Source organism: Enhydra lutris, unplaced genomic scaffold (assembly GCF_002288905.1).
Source record: "Enhydra lutris kenyoni isolate GAN:26980312 unplaced genomic scaffold, ASM228890v2 scaffoldscaffold19, whole genome shotgun sequence".
In the NCBI taxonomy this organism is placed as follows: domain Eukaryota; kingdom Metazoa; phylum Chordata; class Mammalia; order Carnivora; family Mustelidae; genus Enhydra; species Enhydra lutris.
The window spans coordinates 8,075,496-8,085,717 of NW_019154103.1; positions in this window are offsets into that span (position 1 = coordinate 8,075,496).

Below are 10,222 nucleotides of genomic sequence, written 5' to 3' on the forward strand. Positions count from 1 at the left end.
GGGTTTTAACAATGTTGACAATTTATATTGGAGCATTTAGAATAGTTAGAAATTACCCCAACTGTTTTAACTATAAAGATTGAGGTATTAGTTGCTATGGAAATGTGACAAGTTAAAATAACAGCTTTAAGTGAGAAAGAAGCAGCAGTAAGAATAAGACCAATGATTACATGCTCTGTAAAACTACTAGTGATGAATGTTGAGTGCTTCATTTTACCTGATTAAATTATTAAACACAATTTTTCCCTTATCCAAAATGAACGAGATTTCTTATCCTCTCATTCTAGCTACTCTTGGTAGAATGAATATTTCTTCTCATATCTATTCCAAGGTGGAACTAAAGAAATATGTGTGTATTACCATATAAACTTAACAATATTCAGGCCTGGTCTTTAAAATCTTGTTATTATAATTAAACCTCTGTGTAGGATCTAGGGGGAATTGACAACACTGTTCTTTGATGCTCTTTGTGAAGTTCCTGGAAGGGAGTTATCATTTTAATGTGCGTATTGAAAGTTATTCTCCAGGTATTCTCTAACTTGGCTGAGAACCAAACAAAAGAAAATAGGCTTTTATTTCTTCAGGGATCTTTGAGTTGTAATAAATGATAAGAAATGATAATTTTTCTCACTAGGAAAAGAAAGATAATTTCTTTCACTCAATGGAATATTAGGTTTAAAATCTCATTCCCTGGAGAGGTTTAAAGAACCTGGTATATGGGCCAGGTCAGTGTTCTCTGTGAGTTCACTGAGAATGAGCTGATCTTCAGTGATGAGGAGTGGCCAAGGGTCAGTCTTTCAGCTTTTGCATTCCATGATAAAATGAAATTTCACTAGGACTATTTCTAGATTATTTAAATGTGAGAATATGTAAGTTATTGTAATATAAATATTAAAAATCCTATAAAAGTAAATGCATTTTTATATCACAAAAACATTATTGCTTAAAGGACTTTAAATAGAGTGAAATAAGATTTCCCTGCCTTAAAAGAAAAAATAAGAAGAGAAAAGGAGTGAGGAACTAGAGGAAGAGAGGAAGAAAAGACATGAGGGGTTCTGGGTTTATATAAGTACAAAAAGGACAGGAGTAATTTTTCCACTGATTTTACTATTGGTCCTAGCGGTCATTACTGATTATTAAGATAACCCAAATGAATCTGTAACCATTTAATAGGTATGGTCATTTTTCTTTCTTTCTTTTTTTTTTTTTAGATTTTATTTATTTATTTATTTGACAGAGAGAGCACAAGTAGGTAGAGCAGCAGGCAGAGGGAGAGGGAGAAGCAGGCTCTCCGCTGAGAGGGGAGTCTGACGTGGAACTCGATCCCAGGACCCTGGGATCATGACCTGAGCCACAGGCAGCTACTTAACTGACTGAGCCACCCAGGTACCCTCATTTTTCATTTTTAAAGGAATGTTTATTCAATTTATTTAAACTCAAAAAAACAAAAACAGAAAAACCCAGTTTACCCATTTTTCCCATCCTCCACTATCCTGTGCCCCTGGTAACCACCAGTCTGTTCTCTGATTTATGAGTTTGGTTGTTTTGTTTTGTTTTTTACATTCCATATGTAAGAGAGATTATATGGTATTTGTCTTTCTCTTATATATTTCACTTTGCTTAATGCCCTTGAGGTCCATCCCTGTTGATGCAAATTGAAAGATTTCATTCTTTTTTATGGCCAAATAATATTCCATTATGAATAATATTCCATATAAATATAATTTCTTTATCCATTTATTCATCATAGTTAATCACATTCCAACAACAAATATATAGAAACATACATAGATGTAAATTAGATGCCTGCCCCTTAGGTCAAGGTTTTAATATAAACAGGTGAGCTTCCCTCACTGTAAGTTTGGATGTGATCAGCTGCCTCTGAGCTGGGCCCTGGGATGAGTGATCTGAGAGAAAGAGCCCTTCTAGGGGCATTTCTTAGATCACTACTGTCTTGTGGGTTTTGAACATGAACCCCGCTGGTTTTCAAAATTGGATGTTTTGGGAGCTCATCTCTCAAGTACATGTCTTAAAGGTTAAGGTGTCCAATGTGGAATTCAAACTCTCCAGTGCTCAAGAAGAAGCTCTGGGTTTGAGTTCCCCGCGGTTGTAGGTTGCCACACCTGGAGTGGTGTCCCGGCCTCTACTACACACTTAAATGATTTGGTTTTCTTCTAATTTTCCTGATGTGTAATCATCATTCAGCCACCCTTTAAGTTTTTTTTAAATAGGAACTTGCTCCATGTGTAGTGGTAGACTCAGCATGTCTGTGGACTCAGCATGTCTGCAAGTTGAGGATCTTAGAACATAACCATTTTAAAACCAGAACCCTGCTCTGAGTATCATTTTTCATAGTATGGAATGTGCATCTGCCAACCAGTGTTTAAAATTTACTTGGACAGGTTTTTTTTAAGTTAAAATTTCCAATGATATTAAAATTTACTCAGATAGTTTTTTTTTTTAAAGATTTTATTTATTTATTTGACAGACAGAGATCACAAGTAGGCAGAGAGGCAGGCAGAGAGGAAGGAAGCAGGCTCCCTGCCGAGCAGAGAGCCCGATGCAGGGCTCGATCCTAGGACCCTGAGACCATGACCTGAGCTGAAGGCAGAGGCTTTAACCCATTGAGCCACCCAGACGCCCCACTTAGACAGGTTTTAAGTTAAAATTTCCAAACTTAACTTTAACTATTTAGCAGACAACATCTTGGATTTGTAGCCAGTAGCTACATACAGTGCTGTCTTTGAAACTAAGTGTGCTGATTAATTTTTGTCCAAAGAATCAATTTTGCACTTACTATAAATGATGGCCTGATCTGTAGGGCAGCATCAAAATAGCACATATCCTCAATATGAGTTTTACTTCAGTGAGTTAAAACTCAGTCTCTCTTGAGGTGGGGAATGTGGGACCTGCATGTTCCTAGTGAGCATTTTTGAGATTGCTGGAGGCCTTTTCTTCCTTAGGACCCAGATCTGTTAGGTTTTCCCTAATACTTAAACCCTCCTTTCTAATCCATGCCTCTAATTATCACACTAAATTTGGTACTTAGCAAACCCTTCTAATAAAGTTTCTTTTGCACTATAACTAACAGAAACCCATTTCAGGCTGTTTTAAGAACAAAAGCCAAGTTACTGGAAGGATAGTGGGATAAGTGACAGACTTCAGCCGCAAGAGATACATACTGACCTCATGAGAGAGTAGAATCAGGAATTGGAAAACAGCTTCATACTCTTCCAAAGAGTTAGTCATGTCTCATCTCTTGTCTCTTTATTATATACCTGCCTCCCTCTACCCCTCAGCCATTGCTTGGAGTAGAGGGGTGACCCAAATCAGTGGAGGTCACAGGATTGCTATGTGAAACATCCCTAAGATGTTTGCACTGGCAGTTTATGCTCACATTTCTGTACACCACGGGGCTAGGAGCCTCACAGAGGGAGGAGTGGGTCTTTTTCATCTTGTATTCCTGGCATGTAGCATATGGCAATGAATATTTGTCTAATGGACCAATTTATGAAAGAGTAGGACTCTTATCTCAGTTTAGCTTGAGAACCAAGAACATAAATATATGCCACTAATTTGGTATATTATTTGTGTTCTAAAAAGCCAAAGGGGCATCAAAAATAAGAAAAATTAACATTTAAATCAAAAGCACTTATAAGTATTTCATTTACTAACCCGATTCTAATCAACTCAGAAGTTGATTTGATGAAAATTAGTAGAAATCGTGGCAGCAATTAGGCTCTGAACTTAATAAAGCATCTGTATTAGTCTGGATTCTCCAGAGAAAACCAAATATATATATATATATATTTTTTTCATGTATGGATGTATGAAATTAATGTTAATTAATCCTATATATGATTTATTATAGAAATTGACTTATGCAGTTATGGAGGCTGAGAAATTCTAGTATCTGTTGTCACCAAGCTGGAGACCCAGGAGAGCCAATGGTATAGTTCCAGTCTTAGTGAGTCTGAAGGCCAGAGAAGGCTTCCCTGCTCCAAGACAGGTAGAGAAAGAGAAGTCTCTCTTACTGCACTTTTTTATTCTTTTCAGACCTTTAGAGGATTGGATGAGGCCCACTCATATTAGGGAAGGTGATCTGTTTTATTCAGTCTACTGATACAAATATTAATCTCACTTAGGAACACAATCAGAGACACAGCCAGAATAGTGTTTAACCAAATACTTGGGCACCTTGTGTCCCAGTCAAGTTGACATGCATTAACAGAGTCACACACCCAGAAGTACATAGTCTGGTATTTTGCTAATGAACTGATGTAACTTGGATTTTGTATATTTGTGTTTTCAAGATATGGAATTTGATGAAATACCTGTATTAGTTGATTTTCTAGTCCTAAATATTTAGTCCTGGGAGTCACAACCATGTGAGATGAAGTGAGAATTTTCACAGGCTTATTCATTATCCTATACACTTTATTGAGCATCATCTAGGACCAGCAGAACCTAAGGCTCTAGGTGTACCACTAGTTAGATGCAGTCCCTGCTGCCTTGGAGCAGACCTTCTAGTGAAGAAACACACTGCAAATAGGTAACAAGAAAATAAATGTCCCATACAAAGGTGATCTATGTTATGATGAGGGTGAACAGAATGCAAGGAGGGTTAGGAGAGTATGAGGCGATCTCTACAGATGGAACAATATGTATAGTTACTGAGGTGCAAAAAAGTTAGCATTTGGAGGGTGTTGAGCAAAATCCAAGCCAGTGTGCTGGAACATGGTATGGGGAAGGGTTGACATAAAATGAAGTAATAGAAACCAGCAAGGGCCAGATCATGCAGGGCTTTGAAGGAGGTGGATGGATTTGGATTTTGACTCCGTGCGCGAAGACCATTGTGATTGATATGAACATTTGACTACAGTAACTTTGGGTCTGAGAGCATTTAGATGATTAGAGACTGTAGTCTGGCAAGTGCTAGTTATTCCTTCAGGCAAATATTATAATTAAGTTAGAGCCATTTTTTTTTCCTTACGATAATACAATTCTATATGGTCACATATGATATTGGGAAGATAGATCTGTGATAGTCAAATTTTCAGGTAACAGTAATATATCGTAAATCAAAACATGAAGCAAACACAAGGTATTTTCAGTTGAAAAGAAGGCAGCATGGATGGACAATCTCCTGTTCTCTCAAGAAAACTGTTGGGAGGGCACCTGGGTGGCTCAGTTAGTTAAGCAACTGCCTTCAGCTCGGGTCATGATCCCGGAGTCCTGGGATCGAGTCCCATATCGGGCTCCCAGCTCCATGGGGAGTCTGCTTCTCCCTCTGACCTCCCCTCTCATGCTCTCTCTCTCTGTCTCTCAAATAAATAAATTAAAAAAAAAAAAACTGTTGGGATATTTTCCACACCCCTCTGAATTTTCTGCCTATCTTATGTGTGAGTCACTAACCTTTCTGTTTTGGAATATCTTTAGGATATATGTATAGTGAATGGCCTTGAAAGGTAAAAATAGTGTCTTTCTCTTACATAGGGCAGGTTTACTTATAGTCTTGGAAACTCAAGGTTTCTCCTGAAATGAAATCCACTGTGTGTACAAGCATCCATGTCGGTCCAGTGGGATTGCTCTGTGAGCATGGGAAATTGACACAATATACTGTTGCTCATGCTGCTTGCTTCTGTGGTGAGGAATAAAGCTCTTTGTCTCTGACCCTGAAGTCTTGTGTCTTCTGCCAACATCCTTGAAACTGGCAGCTACCTCGTTAGTTTATCAGTTAGGTAAAATGTCAGACCCGTCACATTTCTGGACAGGGACTCTTCTGCCTTCTAAGCAGGGAGGTGTAGTGCCAGGCAGGTGATATCCTAGCGCTTTGCAGCCTGCAAGTTATCGCATTAACATTTTTGTCACTGCTTTTCTCCTCTAAAGTCACAAGATGAGCTATTCTCTGACAACCACATCTTAAGTGTGACTTCTATTTTAAAATACATGTGTGAAACCTACTAGCTACTAATTATTTTACCTTAAATATTCTTAACCAAGTGGAAGAAAATGTCAACAACAGAAAGATTGCTATGTTGAAATTTTAGGATTATTGAGTCATAAAATATATTAAAATGAAAATGATTTAAAATTAAAAATCTTGTATCCATTTGTATGCCTGAAAATATAACTGAGGCATATGTCCATGGAAGGATTGTCACATGGTAAGCTCTGAGGAGTTTCCACTCTGGCTTCTGAGTCTTAACAGTATCATAATTATCACAGTGCAGTATCTTCATGGGCTTGGCTTCCTACCTTCCCTGACCAGAAATTTGGGGAGCAACGGGTCAGGCAGTGCTGCTGCTGCTGCCATGGGACACCATGAGGTACTGCTCTGGCAGCTGGAGGATTTGTTTTATATATGCACCGTCCAGTACAATGACCCCTAGCCACAGGTGGTTACTGACCACTTGAAATTTTGGTTAGATCGATGTGAGATGTGTGTAAGTGTAAATTATATACCAGATTTCAGACTCAGAGCCGAAAAAGAAGGTAGAATATCTTGTTAATAATTATGTTTGAAATAATATTTAAGGATGTCAGGTTAAAGAAAAAATAGTAAAACTAATTTCACCAGTTGACTTGAACCTCTCTCAGTGTGGTGGCTACTAGAAAATTTTAAATTACATACGTGGCTGCCATTATCTTTCTGTTGAACAGTGCGATTCTAAATCCTTGCTACTCACAGAACAGTCGGCAGGCCAGCAGCTGCAGCTGTCATGTGAAAGCTTGTGAGAAACAAAGAAGCTCTCGCCCTGCTCCAGACCTACTGGATCAGAATTTGCATTTTAACAAAATCTCCTGTGATTTGTATGCATGTTAAAATTTGAGTAGCACAAAGCTCTAAGACTGGGATTGCCAGATTTAGCAAATAAAAATATAAGATGTCCAGTTAAATTTAATTTCGGATAAACAACAAATGATTTTTTTTAGTATAATGTGTCTAAATATTGCGTGAAACATACTTATTATTAAAATTTTTGCTTTTTTGAAATTCAGATGTTACTGGGTGTCTTATATTTTATTTGGCAAACCTGCCCAAGACTAAACTCCTCCATTCCAAACCTGTCTTGCTACCTGAAATTCCACATAATCACAAAAAAGGCAGAAAGGCAAAAGACATGAGAAGTGGAAGTAAAATGAAAGAACAGAGAAGAAAAGGAAATATGATGGGAAGTAGGAATAAGATAGGCATGGAAAGGCCTCCTTGATAGTGATGACCTTTTCTATTTTATAATATTTCTTAGCATCTTCCTTTGTTATTTCTCCATCTCCATTTCCACCCCCTCCCCCCCAGTTCCTAGTCATTGTGCTTTCATCTTCTCCTCATTTTCTGTAGGGTTCCTTAGAGCTATGTTAGAAGATGCTGTGTGTGCAAAGTAGATAGCAAGGAAGGGGAGTATGTCCTTAGGGTCAAGTCCCCAGACTTCCTATAATCAATCAGCTCTGAAATGTCACTTACAGATAGCCCCTTTCAGCTACAGTACTTTGCCATTAAAGAGATCAAGGTTCTTAAGTGCCAAAAATGCTAATGCTTTTGTTTTGGAGAATTTTCTTTATTGTGGCATTTTAATTGTATTTTTTTAAAAGATTTTATTTATTTATTTGTCAGAGAGAGAAAGAGAGAGTGAGCACAGGCAGACAGAATGGCAGGCAGAGGCAGAGGGAGAAGCAGGCTCCCTGCCAAGCAAGGAGCCTGACGTGGGACTTGATCCCAGGATGCTGGGATCATGACCTGAGCCGAAGGCAGCCACTTAACCAACTGAGCCACCCAGATGTCCCTTTAATTGTATTTTTAATTTAATTTTATTTTTAAAGATTTTGTTTATTTATTTGACAGAGAGAGAGATCACAAGTGGGCAGAGAGGCAGGCAGAGAAAGGGAGAAGCAGGCTCCCTGCTAAGCAGAAAGCCCGATGCGGGCCTTGATCCCAGGACCCTGAGATCATGACCTGAGCTGAAGGCAGAGGCCTAACCCACTGAGCCACCCAGGCGCCCCTAATTGTATATTTTAAAGTCAAATAACTCTTTGGGATTTTGTTGTTTGGTTTGTGTTTTTGCATACATTTTAGGTGGCAGGGGAGTGAGAGTGAAGGCTGGCAAGGAGGGAATAACAATAGATAGTCTTTATTTAGCTAGGCATTGAAGTAAGAAGAGGCTTTCCTCTATTATATTTATTTATTTAAAATTTTATTTTATTGTGTTAAGAACACTTAACATGAGATCCACCCTCTTAACAAATTTCTAAGTGTATAATACTGCACTGTTAACCATAGGTGTGCTCTTGTACAGCTGATCTCTAGAATTTATTAGTTTTGCCTAACTGAAACTTTATGCACATTTATTGGTAACTTCCTATTTTCTCCTCCCTCCCCTGCTGCCCAACCCCTGGTAACCACTATTTCTCTCTTTGATTCTATGCTATTTCTATTCTAGATGCCTCATATAAATGGAATCATGTGGCATTTGTGACTGGCTTATTTCAATAATAATAATGTCCTCAGGGTTCATCCATGTTGTCACATATTGCAGAATTTCCTTTTTTTTTTTTTAAAGGCTGAGTAATATTCCTTCGTGTGTATATACCATATATTCTTTTTCCATTCATCCATCTACAGACACTTGGGTTGTTTTTATATCTTGGCTGTTGTGAATATCAGTGCTGTAGTACACTAATACTTCTTTGAAATCCTGATTCCAAGTATTTTGGGTAAATACCCATACATGCAATTGCTGGATCATATGGTAGCTCTATTTTTAATATTTTGAGGCATCTCCATATTGTTTTCCACAGCAACTGTACTATTTTGTATTCCTACCAACAGTGTACAAGGATTCCAGTTTCTTTACATCTTTGCCAACACTTGTCTGTTCGTTTGTTCTTTCTTACCTTCTTTCTTTCTTACCTTATCCTCTTCTTCTTTGTCTTCATCTTCCTCTTCTTCTTCTTCTTTTTTTTATAATAGCCATCTTGACAGGTGTTAGGTGATACCTCTTTATGGTTTTGATTCACATTGCTGTGGTGATGAGTGACATCGAGCACCTCCCCTTTTTTTTCTTAAAGATTTTACTTATTTATTTGACAGAGAGACACAGTGAGAGAGGGAGCACAAGCAGGGGGAGTGGGAGGGGGAAAAGCAGTCTTCCCACCAAGCAGGGAGCCCAATCCGGGGCTCAATCCTAGGACCCTGGGATCATGACCTGAGCCAAAGGCAGATGCTTATGACTGAGCCACCCAGGTGCCCCGAGCACCCTTTTATATATATGTTGGTCATGTGTATGTCGTCTTTGGAGAAATGTCTTTTCAAATCTTTAGCTCATTTTTAACTTAAGTAATTTGTGTTCTGTCTGCTACTCAGTTGTAAGAGTACCTTACATATTTTGGAAATTAAAGATTTGTTAGATGTATGTTTTCCAAATACTTTCTCTTATTCTGTGGATTGCCTTTTACTATTGTTTCCTTTGCTCTACAGAAGCTTTTTAGTCTGATGTAGTTCCATTATTTTTGCTTTTATTGTCTGTACTTTGGTGTCATATCCATGAAACCATTGCCAAGAACAGTGTCATGAAACTTTTCCCTATGCTTTCTTCTTCTTTTTTTCTTTTTAAAGAATTTATTTATTTATTTGACAGAAAGAGAGAGAGAGAGTGAGTGAGTGTGAGTGCACAAGTAGGAGAAGCTGTAGAAAGAGAGCAAGAAGCAGGCTCCCCACTGAGCAAGGAGCCCAACTGTGGGGGTCCATCCCAGGGCCCTATGAACATGACATGAGTGGAAGGCAGATGCTTAAGCCACCCAGGCACCCCTCCCTTTGCTTTCTTCTAGGTTTTAAGTCTTTAATCTATTTTGAGTTGATTTTTTTGTCTGGTGTGAAATAAGTCTCCAATTTCATTTTTTGCTTGTGGACATCTAGTTTTCTCAGCACCATTTGTTGAAAAGACTGTCTTTTTCCCATTGTGTGTTCTTGGCACCCTTGCTGAAGAGCAGTTAGCTGTATATGTGTGAATTTATTTCTAGGTGCCTGTGCTGTGTTCTCTTGATCTATATGTCTTTTTTTTTTTTAAGATTTTATTTATTTATTTATTTGTCAGAGAGAGAGAGAGAGAGAGAGAGAGCGAGCACACAAGCAGGCAGAATGGCAGGCAGAGGCAGAGAGAAGCAGGCTCCCTGCCGAGCAAGGAGCCCAATGCGGGACTCAATCCCAGGACCCTGGGATCAAGAC